The 16,756-nt window shown below is 37.3% G+C and overlaps 1 long non-coding RNA gene across 1 annotated transcript; it reads left to right on the top strand.

The window, feature by feature from the left end:
- The first annotated feature begins 3,840 nt into the window (after positions 1-3,840).
- Positions 3,841-8,630, top strand: LOC147364681 (uncharacterized). The gene is made up of 3 exons (XR_015133556.1): positions 3,841-4,035; positions 5,010-5,207; positions 7,442-8,630. It is a non-coding gene; the product is annotated as an uncharacterized LOC147364681 (long non-coding RNA).
- The last annotated feature ends 8,126 nt before the right edge of the window (positions 8,631-16,756 follow it).

Genomic DNA, 16,756 nt, shown 5'->3' with positions numbered 1-16,756 from the left:
ATTTTCAACATCCAGGTCATCTTTGAATCTGATTCTGTTGATTGCTTGTTTGTTTGTTAGTCTTTTAATTGATTGAATGTTGGACATCCTGTAGAACAAAAGACACTGAAATTATAATATTTATATGTGGGAATGAGCTTGCCTCTTCTCAGGAAGTATGTGTGAAGACTGAGTCAAACTGGTCAGGAGTTGAAGAGAAATTTGGTTTTATTGTTGCTATGATTACCTTCAGTTCAACATAGGCTTCAAACTTCCCTCAAAATACCTTTTACTTAGAGATTGGAGTTGAACCTTTGGGATGAGATCTTCTTAGCATTCCTGCCACTTCTTCAAACTCTGCCCTGTATATATTAAAGATTTTAATCAGGAGAAAGTATCCTTCCCTTCACCCAGTGCAGTGTTTCTCAACTTTTTTTGGTAATATCATCTACTAAGGAGTGTTTTAAGATACTTTTTTCCTGACTTCTTATGAAATTTTGATACCAGAAATATACTGTTTGTCTTTATATACTGTGGCCCTTTGGAAGGCCATAATGAATTAATATTTTAGATTTTATTTTATTTTATTTTTTGCCTACAAATAATGTAGTGTTGCCCACTTTGTGGAAGATATTTATCCTGTGGAGAATGTATGCCTCAGTGGTATGTGACATCTACTACCATTAGTTTAAGATCCTGGGTTCAGGACTGTTTTCCTATTTCTTCCCCCAACATAGAAGCTTTTTCTTCTATTCTTCCCCAAGCAGCAATGAGCCTTTCTCTATGCCCTAAAGGCAATAAGTTTGTTTCCCTCTACCCTGGAGGATTATGTCTTTTGAAAGAAGAGTTGAGGCAGAGGGTTAGTTGTCTTTTCCCCCCTTGTCCTTATCACTGGGTAATCCCCAACTGTATGTCTGTGTTACTGAGGGAGGTTCTATCTGCTTTCTTGCACAACTCCCATGCCATGGAGTTTTAAAGAAAGGTCTTAATAGTGAGTATAAATTCCTCTTGTTTCTGTGGGTACTAGAGATTCTTTGCTCTGCACTAGCTCATGCTTGGGCTTAAGAATTTGTTAAAATTTTATCTGACTTTTTCTTACCTGTTTTGTATGGTTACTCCCATCTTTCTCCAAAGGTGAGAAAGTCTGTGTGTATCTTCTCTTAGATACTTGATTGATATATGATTTCAGCTCTTTGATGAGCTCAAACAAAGCTGAATTTTTAGCTTATCTAGATTTTTTTTTATTGTTAGCCTTGAAGTGATACTATTTTCAGCTTTTTATGTTCTTGGAAGAATTGGAATTTGGTGCACACCTTTAGAGTCTTTTATGATAAAAACTCAAAACGGAAGTTTTTATGTGAGAAAGCCTTTAGTTCATAACCTCCACTTTGACTTTCCCTTTATTCAGTACTTGTTTAGCAAGATAAAAATTATTTCTAAGCAGATATTATTTGCAGGGGAAGGGAGGTGGAGTGTGAGAAGCATTTTCTTATCTTTTGTTAAATTTTAATATTAAAATTTATGTTTTTTTTAGAGCTTGTTGAATTGTTCTCTGTGAGTTTAGAAGTAAAATTTAAGACCTCTGTTGGTGATTCACCTGTCTAGTTCTTATGTTTGCATTTTGCAAACATGTTCTATAAAGATTCATCTACCTCATTTTCACAGCAAATATTTATCAAGCACTTGTGCTATGCCAGGTATTGACCCAGGTACTGGGCTTCTAAGAGATGATTCTTGACATTCTAGAATGGTGACTCAATATGGAAGGTAATAAGAAACATAATTAAAATACAGAATGTAATCATATTAGGGAAATATTTGGAACAGTTCCTGGGAAAATCTTAGAAACAATTGCTGTCTGGGTTTAGGTATAACTTTCCAGAAAGACTTTCTAAGCAAAAGTCTGAAGGATGAGGAGAGTTTAGTCAGGTGAAAGGTGGGGATGTATAAGGAGAAGAGTATTTTGAGTTGGAGAGAATGGTATGCATAAAATCCTAGAAACAATACAATGAGTTCAGGAGACTGAAGACAACTCAGTATTGCTGGAGTATAAGTAGTGAGAGATAACTAAGCAAAGATCAGTGACAGATAATGATGATGGGCTTTATATAGCATAACTTATTTGGTTATTTGTTAATTATGTTTGCATGTATTAATAGTCACTATTGGAATTGATTGGGAATCCAGTAGTCACTATTGGGTTGGGACAAGGGTAAAGATACCAATAATCGGTTGCAATAATCCAGTTAAGAGATGGTAGTGACTTGAATGAAAATGGTAGAGTGGAAATGGAGAGCACTAGATGAATTTGGAAGGTAGTTTGAGGTTTATTGGGGCTTCCCTGGTGGCTCAGAGGTTAAAACGTCTGCCTGCAATGCGGGAGACCTAGGTTTGATCCCTGGGTAGGGAAGATCCCCTGGAGAGGGAAATGGCAATCCACTTCAGTATTCTTGCCTGGAGAATCCCATGGACAGAGGAGCCTGGTGGGCTACAGTCCATGGGGTTTCAAAGAGTCGGACACAACTGAGTGACTTCACTTCACTTGAGGTTTATAGTAACTGTATCTGGGTGGTGAAAGAGAACAAAGTAATAAAGATGATATCCCAGCTTCTGGATTAGGAAACTGTGATAAGGGTAATGTAAGTTAATGAGATTGGAGTAAGCAGGAGCTGCAGCAGGTTTTTGAGGAGATGATATCCTTTGGTTTACTCCAAGGGTGAAGTGCCAATGGCTCAGTGAAGTGTAATATCCTTTAGACAGCTGGTTTATGGGTTTGAGCTCAAGAACAAGATTTTGATGAGATATATAGATATGGGAAGGATAAGTACAAGATAGTGATTGAAGCCATGGAAGGGAGTATTGGACAGGTATCTGAGGAAATATTGACATTCAAGAGAGCTGTAGAGGCTGAGGAGTCAGTGAAGCAGGTGGATACTGCCAGATGGTAGAGGAGCAACAGGGAATAAAAGTCACCTGGACCAGGGAAGATAACATCTTAAGAAAAAGAGTATCCAACATTGTTGAATGCTGCAGCAAGATCAAGTTAAATAGAGGCTGAGAAATGTATTGATACTGTGCATTGGAAAATGAGACATTGGTCTTGCAAAGAGTTATTTTGTTTCTTTATTTTTTGCCATAAAAAGCTTTATTGTTTCTATTTGGCCCAAGGTTTGAGAAAGGGTTCCAGAGTGGATAAACACCTACCTAGTGGCTGCAGAGAGGGGCTTCAGGCAGAAGCCCCTGACATTAGGGGGCTCCTCAAAGGCCACTGAGCTCCAGAGGCTCCTAGTCCTGCTTGAAGGTGAGCCTTTCAAAGATATTTACCCAGCGCAGCATGGGGACCAGCCAGCCTGCAGAGGCTGGTCAGGTGGCCACCCCATCTTCTTGAGTTTCACCTGCTCCTGGAAGTAGCTTTCCCTAAGGTCAGAGAGATGGGGTTTATGTGGGTGGACCCCAGGCCATGCAGATCTTAAGGGCCTGGTGGAGGTTCTTCTCCATGAGAATGGTGGCTTCCACACCACCCTAGATTTTATCCCACTCATTTTGAGATGGCTTCTGCATGTCCTGGAAGAGAGCACAGCTATTGCGCTGGTTTTGCATTTTCAAGAGACTCTTGGTGCCTTGTGCTTCTCTTAGGTCAGTTCATCCAATTCACTGAAAAAGTGGTCCACATCCTCCTGGTCAAAACAGAAGCCCAGAGGCAGGTGGGTGTCGGAGGCCCACAGATGCATGTTGACCAGGCAGTTGACAGTGGCCTTCATGGCGGTGGAATGATTCTGACAAATTTGGGAGCTCATGGTTGATCAGTAATCAGGAGTTAAGCTCAAAAACTGGTGTTGGCCGGTCCAGGTGATCGAGTACAGCTGAATGGCTGATTATGAAGGTTGTGACTGGACTAAAGGTTGGAGGCTGGAGCAAGGGGTTTCCCTGTGTCTGTTCTGTCCAAACACTGTTGAAGCAAGAGACCTGTGGGATTGACTGTGGAGCGTACTGTGAGATTAGTAATTTTAATAGAGTAGTTGGAGCACCAACTTGCGGTATCATGGGCAACAGATGGTAAGGAAGTAGAGACAATGTTCTGAGAAGTTTGACTATGGCAGAAAGGAAGAGAGTGATTAATCATAATAGTTTAATGTATGGAAACTAAAATCACATTATTAATACCTTTGTTTGAATGTGTGCTCTGTCAGTTACTAGTTTTATGAAGTTGGGCAAACCACTCAGTCTCTCTAAGACTGAATTTTCTTCAACTCTAAAGCAGAGGTACTAATATAATTATTGAAAAGGGTGGCTTGAGAATGACATGAAACATATCTTCAGTTATTACAAATATATAAATACACTTAGAATGAAGTAGGATATTTAAAATTCAACTTATTAATTTATTTCATTAAACATTTATATAGTCTTGCTATGTGCCAGGCACTGTTTTAAGTAATTAACAATATTCCTCAAATATCAGCTATTTTATTTTGGAAGAAGCCAATGTTAGTTTGGGTCCTCTGAGAAGAAAATGCCAAAATAAGATTAGAAATATAAGATATTTATTGGGGGAAATATCTGTGAAGAAAAAAATGAGGAAGGGGCTAAGGAAGATGGGGAGAGTCTTCAAATAAACAGGCTAATTAAACCACTGCACAGGAGAGAGCAAAGGAAGGAGAGTTGGGTAGGAACTCTTAGAATGTAGCACAGTTCCTACAGAGTTTTGGTAAGGCTGATGTAGAATTCTCAAGCCAAAGTTGCATGCCCAAACTGGGCCACATCTCACAAGAATGGGCTTGTGTCCCTGCATTGGCACCCCTGGTATGCTCACTCATTGCTAGAAGCGGTTCTTAGGAAGTGTGGCCTAGGCTTAAACATGGGATGGATTCAGAGCCCAGTAGCTGGGGACATTGGTCAGTTAAACTTTTTTACAGCAGGAGATCAAGTGGCACATTTTTATGACTACCAAAAAGGCTGAGGATTATTTTTAAGGGCATACATTTAAATAGTATTAATGTGCATGACTATGTAATTTTTCCCCCCAGCAGATTTCAGCTGGCTGCCTCTAAACGTGCAGGTAGATATTAATAGTTGGAATAACTGGAGTTTCTTCAGGAAGTAAATTGACCAAAGGGTGAGGTGGAGGTATTGGTAAGATAATTGTTTAGTTGCTAAGTCGTTTCTGACTCTTTTGTGACCCTATGCGCTGTAGCCTGGCAGGCTCCTCTGTCCATGGGATTTCTCAGGTAAGAATACTGAAGTGGGTTGCTATTTACTTCTCCAGGGGGTCTTCCTGACCCAGGGATCGAACCTGCGTCTCCTCTTTGGCGGGCAGATTCTTTACCACTGAGCCACCTGGGAAGCCCTAGTAAGATAATAGGGAATGAAATCTAAACTGGATAGGAATGAGGATGAGGAAATTAGGTGGTTGACAGGGAGAAAGTATGTGGCATAATCTCCTTGTGTCTGGGGTAGTGTCTGTACAATCTATATTTTTCTTCAATATTCCTTAGTATTCAATTCTACCTCCATTATTGGCTTATTGATTACTTTTGTTTTTATTATTTTATTGGTTACCCTGGTTGGCTCCTGGGAACTAAGCACTAAGCTTTTTAAAATATTTTGTTTGATAAGAATGTATTTTCTTATTCCCAAGTCCTGGGACTGTGCTGTACCTGTTTGAGCAAATAGTGTGTATTAACACACTAACATGCTGCATCTGAAGTGGATAAGAGTTAGGGATTTTTTAGTTTTAGAAGCCTAGTTTTAGTTTAGAAGCCACATGGGGAAGGGAAGAGAATACCAATCATGCCCTTTGTGACTCTGTTTGCTCAACAAAAAATTTCTGAGTACTTACTATATGCTAGATGTTCAAGATCTTTCACTGTTTTCTTGGTTTTGATTTAGCAGTTAGAATCAAACTTGGTATGTTATGACTATACTCCATATGAATTTTCTGCCTCTATATACAGTATCACCCCATCCCTTTTAACATTCTAATTATACTGCTTATCCTAGTCCTTTAAGCTGATACTGAATTCAAATTGCTTCATTTGAAAGTATTTTGTGCTAGTAATTGTCTGATGTGTTTAAGACTCAAATCATGAGTCATGACCCATTAGTAACTTTTGAAAACAATTTAATGGATCTTGAACAACATTTTAAAAGGGAAAAGCATGGTAGTTTAAATATTAGCTTATTGGAATGAAATAGAATTCTGAGTATTTTACTGTTTTTCACCAAATGAAAGGCAATTTCACAGTTCAACCTGATAGTTTATATTAGAGACTATCACACTTGGTCAGGTTTAATGTTGTTTTCTAAAACTTTTGTTTCACTCTGGCATTAAAAATCAACCAGAAAACTCCGGTTCATGGTCAAAACAGTTTGAGAATCAGTGTACTAGACCATTCACGTTGTCTTGCTGAGTCATGCCTCTGTGATCTAGGATGCATGCCTGTGTGTTGGGTAACAAACCTAGGGCCATAGTCTAAGGCTGGATGATAATTTGGACTTTGACTTCATTAGTTTTATGCTTTACTTTCACTCAGCTTGTGATTTTATTACACATCCTATTTTCTTTTATTGTTTTTTTTAAATATTTATTTTTAATTGATTGATAATTGGTTTACAATATTGGTTTGATTTCTGTCATACATTAACATGCATTAACTATAGGTGTACTTATGACCCTTCCCTCTCGAATCTCCTTCCCACCTCCCACCTATTCCCCCTCACCCCAGGTTATTACACAGCCCCCGTTTGAGTTCCCTGAGTCATACAGCAAATTCCCATTGACTATCTATTTACATATGTTAGTGTATATGCATCCATGCTACTCTCTCCATTTATCTCACCCTCTTCCTCTTGTCCAATGTCTGTTCCCCATGTCTGTGTCTCCAGTGCTGCTCTACACATAGATTTGTCAGTACCATCCTTCTAGATTCCATATATGTATATTAATGTATGATATTTGTTTTTCTCTTCTTCACTTACTTCACTCTGTATAATAGGCTCTAGGTTCATCCACCTCATTTTTCCAAAGTTTTCTTCCTCTCATTTTTTTTTTTTCTCTTTTTCTTCTCCTTATCCTCTCCCTGCACCTTCTTTTTCTGTCTTTTGTGGCTCTGCTGGTGGACTTGGTTTTAATTAAAAATCATTACCACCTGCCAGGGGAAAATCATTATTTTTTCCTGGTTAGTGAAATTGATAAATATAAGATCACTTCAGTTGTTTCATTTTTAATTGCTCTCATTTGTTTTTGTTGCTTCTTATACTTGGGGCCTTTTGGAAATATTTCTGAGTTCATGGTTTGTGTAAATGATTAAGGGTCCTTGAGAAAAGTGACATGATGATATATCAGATGTTTGTTTATGTTTTAGTTTTTACTTTGGGAAGGGTAAGAAGTGTTTTCACTGACAGATGAGGAAACTGAGGTGCAAAGAAATGACATGAATCTGCTTCACCTTTTGCATACTAGGAAACGTGGAAGAAAGCTGAGTGCTGAAGAATTGATGCTTTTGAACTGTGGTATTGGAGAAGACTCTTGAGAGTCCCTTGGACTGCAAGGATATCCAACCAGTCCATTCTAAAGGAGATCAGTCCTGGGTGTTCTTTGGAAGGAATGATGCTAAAGCTGAAACTCCAGTACTTTGGCCACCTCATGCGAAGAGTTGACTCATTGGAAAAGACTCTGACGCTGGGAGGGACTGGGGGCAGGAGGAGAAGGGGATGACAGAGGATGAGATGGCTAGATGGCATCACCGACTTGATGGATGTGAGTTTGAATGAACTCCAGGAGTTGGTGATGCACAGGGAGGCCTGGCGTGCTGCAATTCATGGGGTCCCAAGAGTCAGACAGGACTGAGCGACTGAACTGAACTGAACTGAACTGAACTGAAACGTGGCAGTCTTTTGTACTAAACAGATCCTCCAGTACTAATCATAGTGAATAGTATTAAGTTGAGAATGCATTTGACTATTCCTGAAAAGATGTAAAGACTGTCTCTGTGGACACAGATACCATGATTCTATCTAACTCTTCTTGTCTTGATTTTATACCCACATATCCTCTTCAGCAATTCAGTTGAGGGTTTTATTTATTTGTCTATTTATTGGCCAGGAAAAGTTTTCTCCGTTTGCCAGGGCTGTGCATATCTTCCTTGTGAGCACTTTACACTGTGAAATAGAATGCTCAAGTAGATGATTTTAGAAAGCTACTTGCTGCAAACTATGTGCTTTAGATCTGTTTAACAGCCTGACATGAACTGCTGTCACTGGACATTAGGGTAGCTGCAATATTGCCTGTCATTAATGGTTTCTGCTACTCTGCCATCGTAATTGCTGACCTTAGCTTAGTCCTCTGCTGTGAATTAGAAATTCTTTTAAGAGGGAATATTAATGAAACAAAGTTAAATTCCTCAGCAATTTGCAACTGGAATTGAAGATAGCCTCCATTTCATTTATAAAAGAGAATGACTTTGAATCTACAAACATTGCTATTGTGACTTCAAAATGCATGAAAATAATTATATTTAGAAGCATTTCTTTTTGAGGAGGTGGAAAAGGGTGTTTTTCTCACTTTATAAAATTCTTAGAAGAATTTAAAGCACTTTTTCTGAAGAACTAATAAAGATAAAGGGGCTTTTATGCCTGCCAATGCAGGAGTCTTAAGAGATGTGGGTTCAATCCCTGGGTCAGTAAGATGGCCTGGAGGAGGGCATGGCAACCCACTCCAGTATTCTTACCTGGAGAATCCCCGTGGACAGAGGAGCCTGGCAGGCTACAGTCCATGGGGTCGCAAAGAGTCAGACATGACTGAGCAATGATGCACAGAACAGCATATATATATATATATATATGTATATATCTATCTCATCAGCTGAAGAATTACTTAATGAAAGGTATAAGAAGGAGAAATGCCTTCTTTTCATCACCATGTACTTTGCTAATTTTAAATAAAAAACTGGCCCAGGACATTATTTCTTCAGAAATGCACACTGAAGCATACAGCATATCCTATCCTGTCTTTAAATGTGGATTTGTCATGTTTTACTCATCTTCCGAGACATAGCATATGTATACATTGAGTCTTTATATTTTTATAGTGGAAACGAAATAAAAGTTGAGTGATATGGTTATTGTACTGAGTCATGCATCAGGCTAATCATGGAAATGACTATCAGACTGATAGAGATGTGACTGATTTTGGGAACTTGATAGTTGTGATGAGTTAAAAAATGCTTTATTATTGGGACATATATAATTTTAGAAATTAAAAAGAAACTGTTTTATTTTAAATCTCTCATAATCCTCTCATATGGGATACCTGACACTGAGGAATCCATGATCATAGAATCTAGAAACTGAAGATTATCTCCACTGTAATATTCTAGTCACTTCATTTTTTTTTTAAATGAAGACTTTGTCTTGAAATTGTAGCTAATTTCTAGTAACTTATTTCAGTGAAAATAATTTCTTTAATGTATTGCTTCAAATAAATGTTTTGCTTTTGAGATTGCTTCCTTTAGGTTAAATTTCTTTGCTCCTATTTTTCCTAAGTTTGGGGGCCATTACTGGTTCATCTATCTTCCTGTTACGAATATTCACTAGAGTAGCAAAAGTTACTAGCAAGAGGAGTTATGCAGTTCATCTGGCATTTGAGTTTTATTGAATACATCAACATGATTCTATTAATTCTGAATGTTGCTATGGAACTGAATATTCACAGGGCCTTCAGAAACAGCATTAGGGCTCACTCTATATATATTTTGGGTGTTTCCTGATGGCTCAGACATGGGTTCATTCCCCAGGTTAGGAAGACCCCTGGAGAAGGGAATGGCAACTCATTCCAGTATTCTTGCATGATAACCCAGAGGAGCCTCGTGGGCTACAGTCAAAAAGGTTGCAAAGGGTCAGACACGACTAAGCAACTAAGCACACAGACGTATATATAGTTGATCGATGTTACTAGTCCTGTTCAGGGCTTCCCTGGTGACTCAGATGTTAAGAATCCGTCTGCAATTCGGGATACCTGGGTTCGATCCCTGGGTTGGGAAGATCCCCTGGAGGAGGGCATGGTAACCCACTCCAGTATTCTTGCCTGGAGAATCCCCACGGACAGAGGAGCCTGGCGGGCTACAGTCCATGGAGTTGCAAAGAGTCAGACATGACTGAGCAACTAAGCACAGCATAGCAAAGTCCAGTTCAAATGATGGAAAGATGTTAAGATTGAATTTTTAGGTGTGCTTATAGGCACCTGGAGAAGGCAATGGCACCCCACTCCAATACTCTTGCCTGGAAAATCCCATGGACGGAGGAGCCTGGTAGGCTGCAGTCCATGGGGTCACTAAGAGTCAGACACGACTGAACGACTTCACTTTCACTTTTCACTCTCATGCACTGGAGAGGGAAATGGCAACCCACCCCAGTGTTCTTGGCTGGAGAATCCCAGGGACAGGGGAGCCTGGTGGGCTGCCATCTATGGGGTTGCACAGAGTCGGACATGACTGAGTGACTTGGCGGTGGCAGCAGCAGCATAGGCACCTTGTACACCTAGTCCAGATGTTGGCCCAATGAGTTATAGTCTTAAGACATTATAATAAGCCTGGATCTGGCCAGAGGATCCAAATGCTACCCTTCTCTGTATCGTTTACTTTCTATTTTTCAAAGTGGAAAATTTATTTGCAAGTTGAATAAAATTTTACTTCATGGCTACAGGACAGGACAATAGGCCTGAATGAAAGATAGTCGCAGGGGGCGGCGGCGCTGGCAGATAGAGGACTCTGCTATCCCTTCTCTGTGAAGGGAATTTGACTAGAAGATTTGATTTGACTATCTGTCATCACCCACTCTCTTAGAAGTCTACTGAAATAATGTTTCAAAAATAGGCATCTATGTCAAGACCTAATCAACCTGATATCTCTGTTACTTGTCTGGCAAGAAAGCTCTAATTCCCAATACCAGTTCAAAGTATTGCCTTTTCAGGAAAAACAAAAAAACAAAAAACAATAAAAAATAATATTACAAAATAAAAAAAAATGAAAAGACATGTCAAGCCATGTAATTATCAGGCAGTTCATATAATTTGGTAATTATCCAGCAAACATAGAACTATTTTTCCTCCCCTCAATCTGACAACTATAAGGAGAGCCAAGGAGAAAATAAAAGAAACTTTAGCAAGGTTATTTAAAGCCTGATCTCCCTGTCTGGACTCTGTGCAGTTCCCTTAGAAATTGCATTATCATTTGGACTTCTTTTTAGAGTAGACAGTTGGGGTAGCTGTAGTTCAGTTTGAGTGTGATAAAAAATTTGATATTTAGACTCTTGTTAAGATGGTAGTAAAGTTAGGCAGTTTCAGTAAAACCTAAAAGGAAAAAGGACATTTCATTTTAGTTTCAAAGTATAAGTATTTTTGATATAATCTTTGCTCTGGAAAAAATGTACATTAATTGCTAACAAGATTATTTTGAGCATAACAAATTTGGAATAGTCAGACAGAAACCAGCCCAAAGTGTTTTTTTTTTTTTTGACTATCTGTGAAAATTGGAATAAACAAGAAAATTAATGATATAAATAAAAGCTTATGGAAGTCATTAATAAACAGTAAAATGATGAGATTGTTTCCAAATATTGTGGCATATATTAATGTATAATTAATCAGTGGGATTAGAAATCATTTTCAGTTTTTTGTTAGAACAATCCTGATGTAGTAAAATTTGTATTCATACTGGAGATTAGTAAGCTTTCAATCACTTAGCATAAAATAGAAAATAAACCACTTATTTTTATTGTTCTTACCCTCATTGTAGTAGACATGTGATTACTCTTGAGATATTTTATATATTTTAAATGAACTAATAACTTCTTGTCATATTGTGTTGGTAGCAGAGAGATAGGATATATAATATATATATATATAACAATATCTTGGACATAAGTAAATGAGGAATAAAGTGACCTAAAGGTATCAAAATGCACCTCAGCTACCAACATATCATCTTTATGGTGAATAACTACTCTGGGTTAAAGCACAAATGACCTCTGATAATTCCAAGTGTATTAAACTACTCTTAGCTACTGGCCTTAGCTGCGATGAATGTATCAATACTGGTATATTTTTCGCTCAAGTTGCCATCTAAGGGGGAGAAGTCATCAGATAATAAGGGCACTAAATCTCTGGGCAGGTAGAAGAGAACAGGTGAAGGTAAGGTTGACCAAGGGTGGATATCACAGGTAAAGTTTGCTTACTTTGCATTTTGGCTGAGTGTGTATTGATTATGTGGGTGGAGTGGTGGAAGGTAGGATAAATTATGTGTTTTTATTTAATACCTTTCAAACTTATGCTTTGTTAGATAGTTGCCATGGTGAATATCTTTCAAGTGACTGCTTAATACAAGTTATGAAGCAATTCCTGAAATTATGATAAAGATACAAAACATCCCCTGCCTTTGGCAGAACTGTGGTTCAAGGGCAAGCCACCATCAGATGTAAACAAAATTGTGCTGTTTGATTCATATTCTCTCAAAGACCAACTGCTTGATTTAGCTTAACCTATTCTTTCTGTTTGTAACCTATTGAAGAAGTGGAATAATTTAGACCCAGCTGATAAACAAAGGCATTGTTTGAGAATGAATTCTGTTATCTAAGAAAACTTTTGCTCATAAATTATTTAATGTAAACATTGACTTAAATCATAACAAGTAAAGTAAAGAATTGAGGAAATTATCTGCAATAATTTATACCTAGGGAAAATTTCATCTAAACTTTGAAATAATAAAGAAAAATTTTTTTGGAGTTTTGTTTTGCTTAAATTATCTGTATAATTACCTTTTCTAGTATGTATTAATCTGGAAACCACTCATTCATCCATCTTCTAGTCTATAAATATTTATTGAACATCTACTCGGGCTAAGAACGGGGCATGTGATGTGAGATGAACAATACCATCCCTCCAAAAACTTACTGTTTTGTGGACTTCTTAGACTTTTAGTAGCTAGTTTTTATTACTTTGTAAAATATAAGTATAAAACTAATAAATCTAAGCAGACTTAAGGCCTACCCTTGAGATATTTGCCATCAAAAATAAAACCAGGTCAATGGGTAAATCGTCTGAAAAGCAACTTAAAATAGTCACTTAGTCTCTTGAAGCATGCCAACATGAGATTGCATTAATAAAGCCCAGATAAATTTTCCACTCCTCCCCATTTCTTGACAAGTGACTCTTTCCTAAATCTCTGAGCTTCTTTGCTACAAATGCCATAAAACTTTTCAACTGTATTTCTCCATTCCATATCTCCATAATCTCTTCTTTAGTAACATTGCTTTTTCAGACCCTTGTTCCTCCCCTCACTCACTTCTCTGACTTGATATAAGAAAGATCACATCACAGAGATAGAACACACACCTCTTTTTTTCTGTTACATAAAACTTATGAAAGAGTATTTGAGCTCGAATTTTAGGATATCCAAAGTCTCAGAAAATATATTCACAAGTCTAAAACATCAATTTATTGTTTTAGTCACTTAATATTAATTTCATTGAATATGATAACTTCATATATATATTTTGCTTTAGATCTTCATAATTTTGGCTCACAGAAGCATGAGTAGGCTAAATGATTTTGAAGTTGTAGAACAGCCAAGTAGACTATGATATATGTGTTATGTTTTCTCTGTAAACACATTTAAGTAGATATTCTCTTCCTACACTGACACCAGAGTCTGGTGTCTGTCAGTGTTCCTTAGTCTTATAAAACCAAAATGTTTTTAAAAGCTTCAACTGTTTTTATTTGGAAAAATTGCTGCTTTGTGCAATGGCTTGAATATGTCTCATAAAACTTTTATCTTTAGAGCTAGTTAAGTCTATAAGATGTTATCATGGCATTGAAATCATGATAGTTCTATTGATATCATAATTGCTCTGAAGGACCATTACAATGTAAATATGCAAGTGCTCCTGACAAGCTACACTGTTAAATGAAGCCACCCAAAACAAGCAAATGTAACAGTGCAGATACAACAAGCCTACTTAAGAACTTGCTAAATTTGTAGGGACTATGGAACCAAGTTGTTTGTATTTAGTTTTAAGAATTAAAGTAGACCTGTGAACCTGGAAAAAGCCTAAATCACCATTTAGCTCATCCCTTTTATTAATACTTTTCAGAAGGCAAGAGATAGAGGCAAGATTCAGAAGAGATAAGGCCTAATTTCTGTTCAGAATTGCTTTCACTACATGGTTCCCACCCAGTGACAAAGTAACTGTGCAAATAGACCTGTTTCATTTGGGAGAAGGTATTGTTATTTGTCCCGTAACGAGATCTTGATCATCTGTGACTGTTCTCAGGATTTGTTGGAGTGTTGTCTGTCTCAAGTGAGCAGCATAATACTCTTTGCATATAAATAATAAGGTTTGGGAGAGAAAGAAGGAAATTCTCTGTGAAGCAGGATGGAATATCCCCTTCCTGAGAAGGTAATTAAGTGACTGGTAGCACGTTCTTTTTGTCTGCTGTAAGGTGGAGAGTAAGAAGAGTTGAGACAGAGGGCTGGTGAGGGCAGCAGTGGTCTGAGGGAATTTGGGGGGGTGACCTGCTTGAGGGTCTTACATTAGCTGTGCACTGGAAGAGCGAAAGAGTTTGAAATGTTAGGTTTCATTATGTAGGGTCTTATACGTATTTGTTAAACATTTCATCTAGAAACTCTCAATGTTCTGATACAGGCTTTGTTACTTGTACCTCCTCTCCATAACGTTAAGGGTGAGTAAGGGACTTCAGAAAAAGAGATGGCATCTTTACTTAATGATTCTTTATCAGGAAATTTACATGAGTGATTCTTTAGAGATTAACAACCATTAATAATTATTTAAAAATGTACTGTCCTGTCTACTTTGTAGGAGAAGGCTTGCAGCTCCCAAGTGCACAAAACCTGGGATAATGAAGAGCTTCATTTGCTGTAGAGCACTGATGGCGCCCAAAACAAAGTGACACTTGAGCCAAACTCAAACTGAAGAAGGAGTAGGAAATAGCAAGGCAGAGAGTAGAACTTCCTAGTAGAGGGCGAAGGCTCAGAGTAAGAGGGAGTATGGCATGTTTAAGAAACGCATAGTTCAAGAGTGGAAAATAGAGTGAAAGTGGCCAGAAAAGAGGCTCATGAGAAGGATAATCAGATGATACCCAATAATTGGATGTTAAGGAACTACAAATATATATATAATTAACACAGCTTGAATATTTTAAAGAATAAAGTTAAATGGGCTGCCATTTTAAATGAAAAATTTTATACTTCCGAGTATTTTTACCACAGAAAGTGAGGGAATTTTAAGGGAAAATATATTAATGTGCCAAGTTTTCGACAGGCTCAATAAACTAGTTAATTATCTGTTTTCTTCTTAATGAGTGAGCATATTTCAAATTCAAGAGAGATCAATTATTCTATTTAGAAGTAAATGTAACACACACTGAACTTATAATGGAATGCGTTAAATAATGAAATAGATTGATTTTAGTTATCACCATCATTTTTCCAAGGTGAGAAATACTTGTTTTCTTTTCCAATTGTACATTATGATTGAATTAGCTTTGTCTTTTCATGCAACATTTTCTTCCCTCTTGGTTGATTATATTCTGAAAGCTTGAAATTTTTTGAGTTTGAAAATAATTAGAAAAGTTATTTAACACTTAACTGTTTGATTCATTCCTTGAACTTCATGCTAGTTTGCCATTAGTGGTGGTAACTGAGGGAAATAAGCTGGATCTGGCTACCAGAGTACTGGGTTTATTTACTTGGAGATGATCAAAATGCTGTAAGAGTAAAATGTGTCGCTGAAACTTTTAACTCAAGTTCTGATGCAAAGTTAGCCAATATGGCTATACTTGTAATTACATGCAATTATGTAAGCATTTTATTTACAAACTAATAATATTAAATAAAAGTTCCTGCACTGCTCAGCCCTAACCAGTGGTAATATGTTTACCTTTAACTGCGTTTAATTAGGAATCTTTTTTAAAATGATGATAGTGATGTGGTAAAATGTCTCATATACCAGAGTAGGAATCAAATAGAATATTTTCTATTTTTTATTCTTCCTGTGGGAATTTCTTATTTAGATATGCAGGTACAGAGGTGATAATGGACTCTGTATAGAGCACTGACTGTAAGCCAGGCACTGTGCTGGCCGCTAGACACAGCTGGGAGCTTACCAAGATAGGAGTGATATTTATGCTCATGGAATTTCTAATCCATTTGCAGAGGCTGACTAAATAACTAGTTTTAAACTAGTTATTTAACACATAGTTACGACAAACTTATGAGAGCATATAATAAGGAAGTCAGCCTTGTTTTGAGTGGTCCAGAGAAAACAAGGGCACCAAGGAAAACTTTCTCCTGAATAAACGACATTAAAAAAAAAAGCTGAAATAATTATGGATGAAGGTTGGACGGAGTGGGAGGAAGAGTCCTCAAGGAAAGGCTTTGAAGTGGAGGAAGTTGGCCTCAATTCAAGGACCTAAAATATTATTGCTAATTATAACTAATAATTATAATTATTGATAGTAAGTGATAATAATTATTACTGGCAGCAGCCAGTAATTGAGAGACACACCAAAGGTCAAATATTACCTGCTCTACCTGAAAAGATTCTTTCTGCTGTATTAAATTTATTGATTAGATTTTATGGGCCTTCTTAAAGATTGAAAAAATAACTAAGAAATCATTGTTTATATAGCCTTTTCTCTTTTGCCAAACACTGAAGATCATGAGAATTTGCTTATATCCTAAAAATTATGAGTTGGAATTTAAGT

The sequence above is a fragment of the Bos grunniens genome, chromosome 10 (assembly GCF_055505025.1).
Source record: "Bos grunniens cultivar Pamir isolate PY7600 chromosome 10, Bosgru_T2T1.0, whole genome shotgun sequence".
Taxonomy (NCBI): domain Eukaryota; kingdom Metazoa; phylum Chordata; class Mammalia; order Artiodactyla; family Bovidae; genus Bos; species Bos grunniens.
This window is presented reverse-complemented; position numbering and strand designations above follow the sequence as displayed.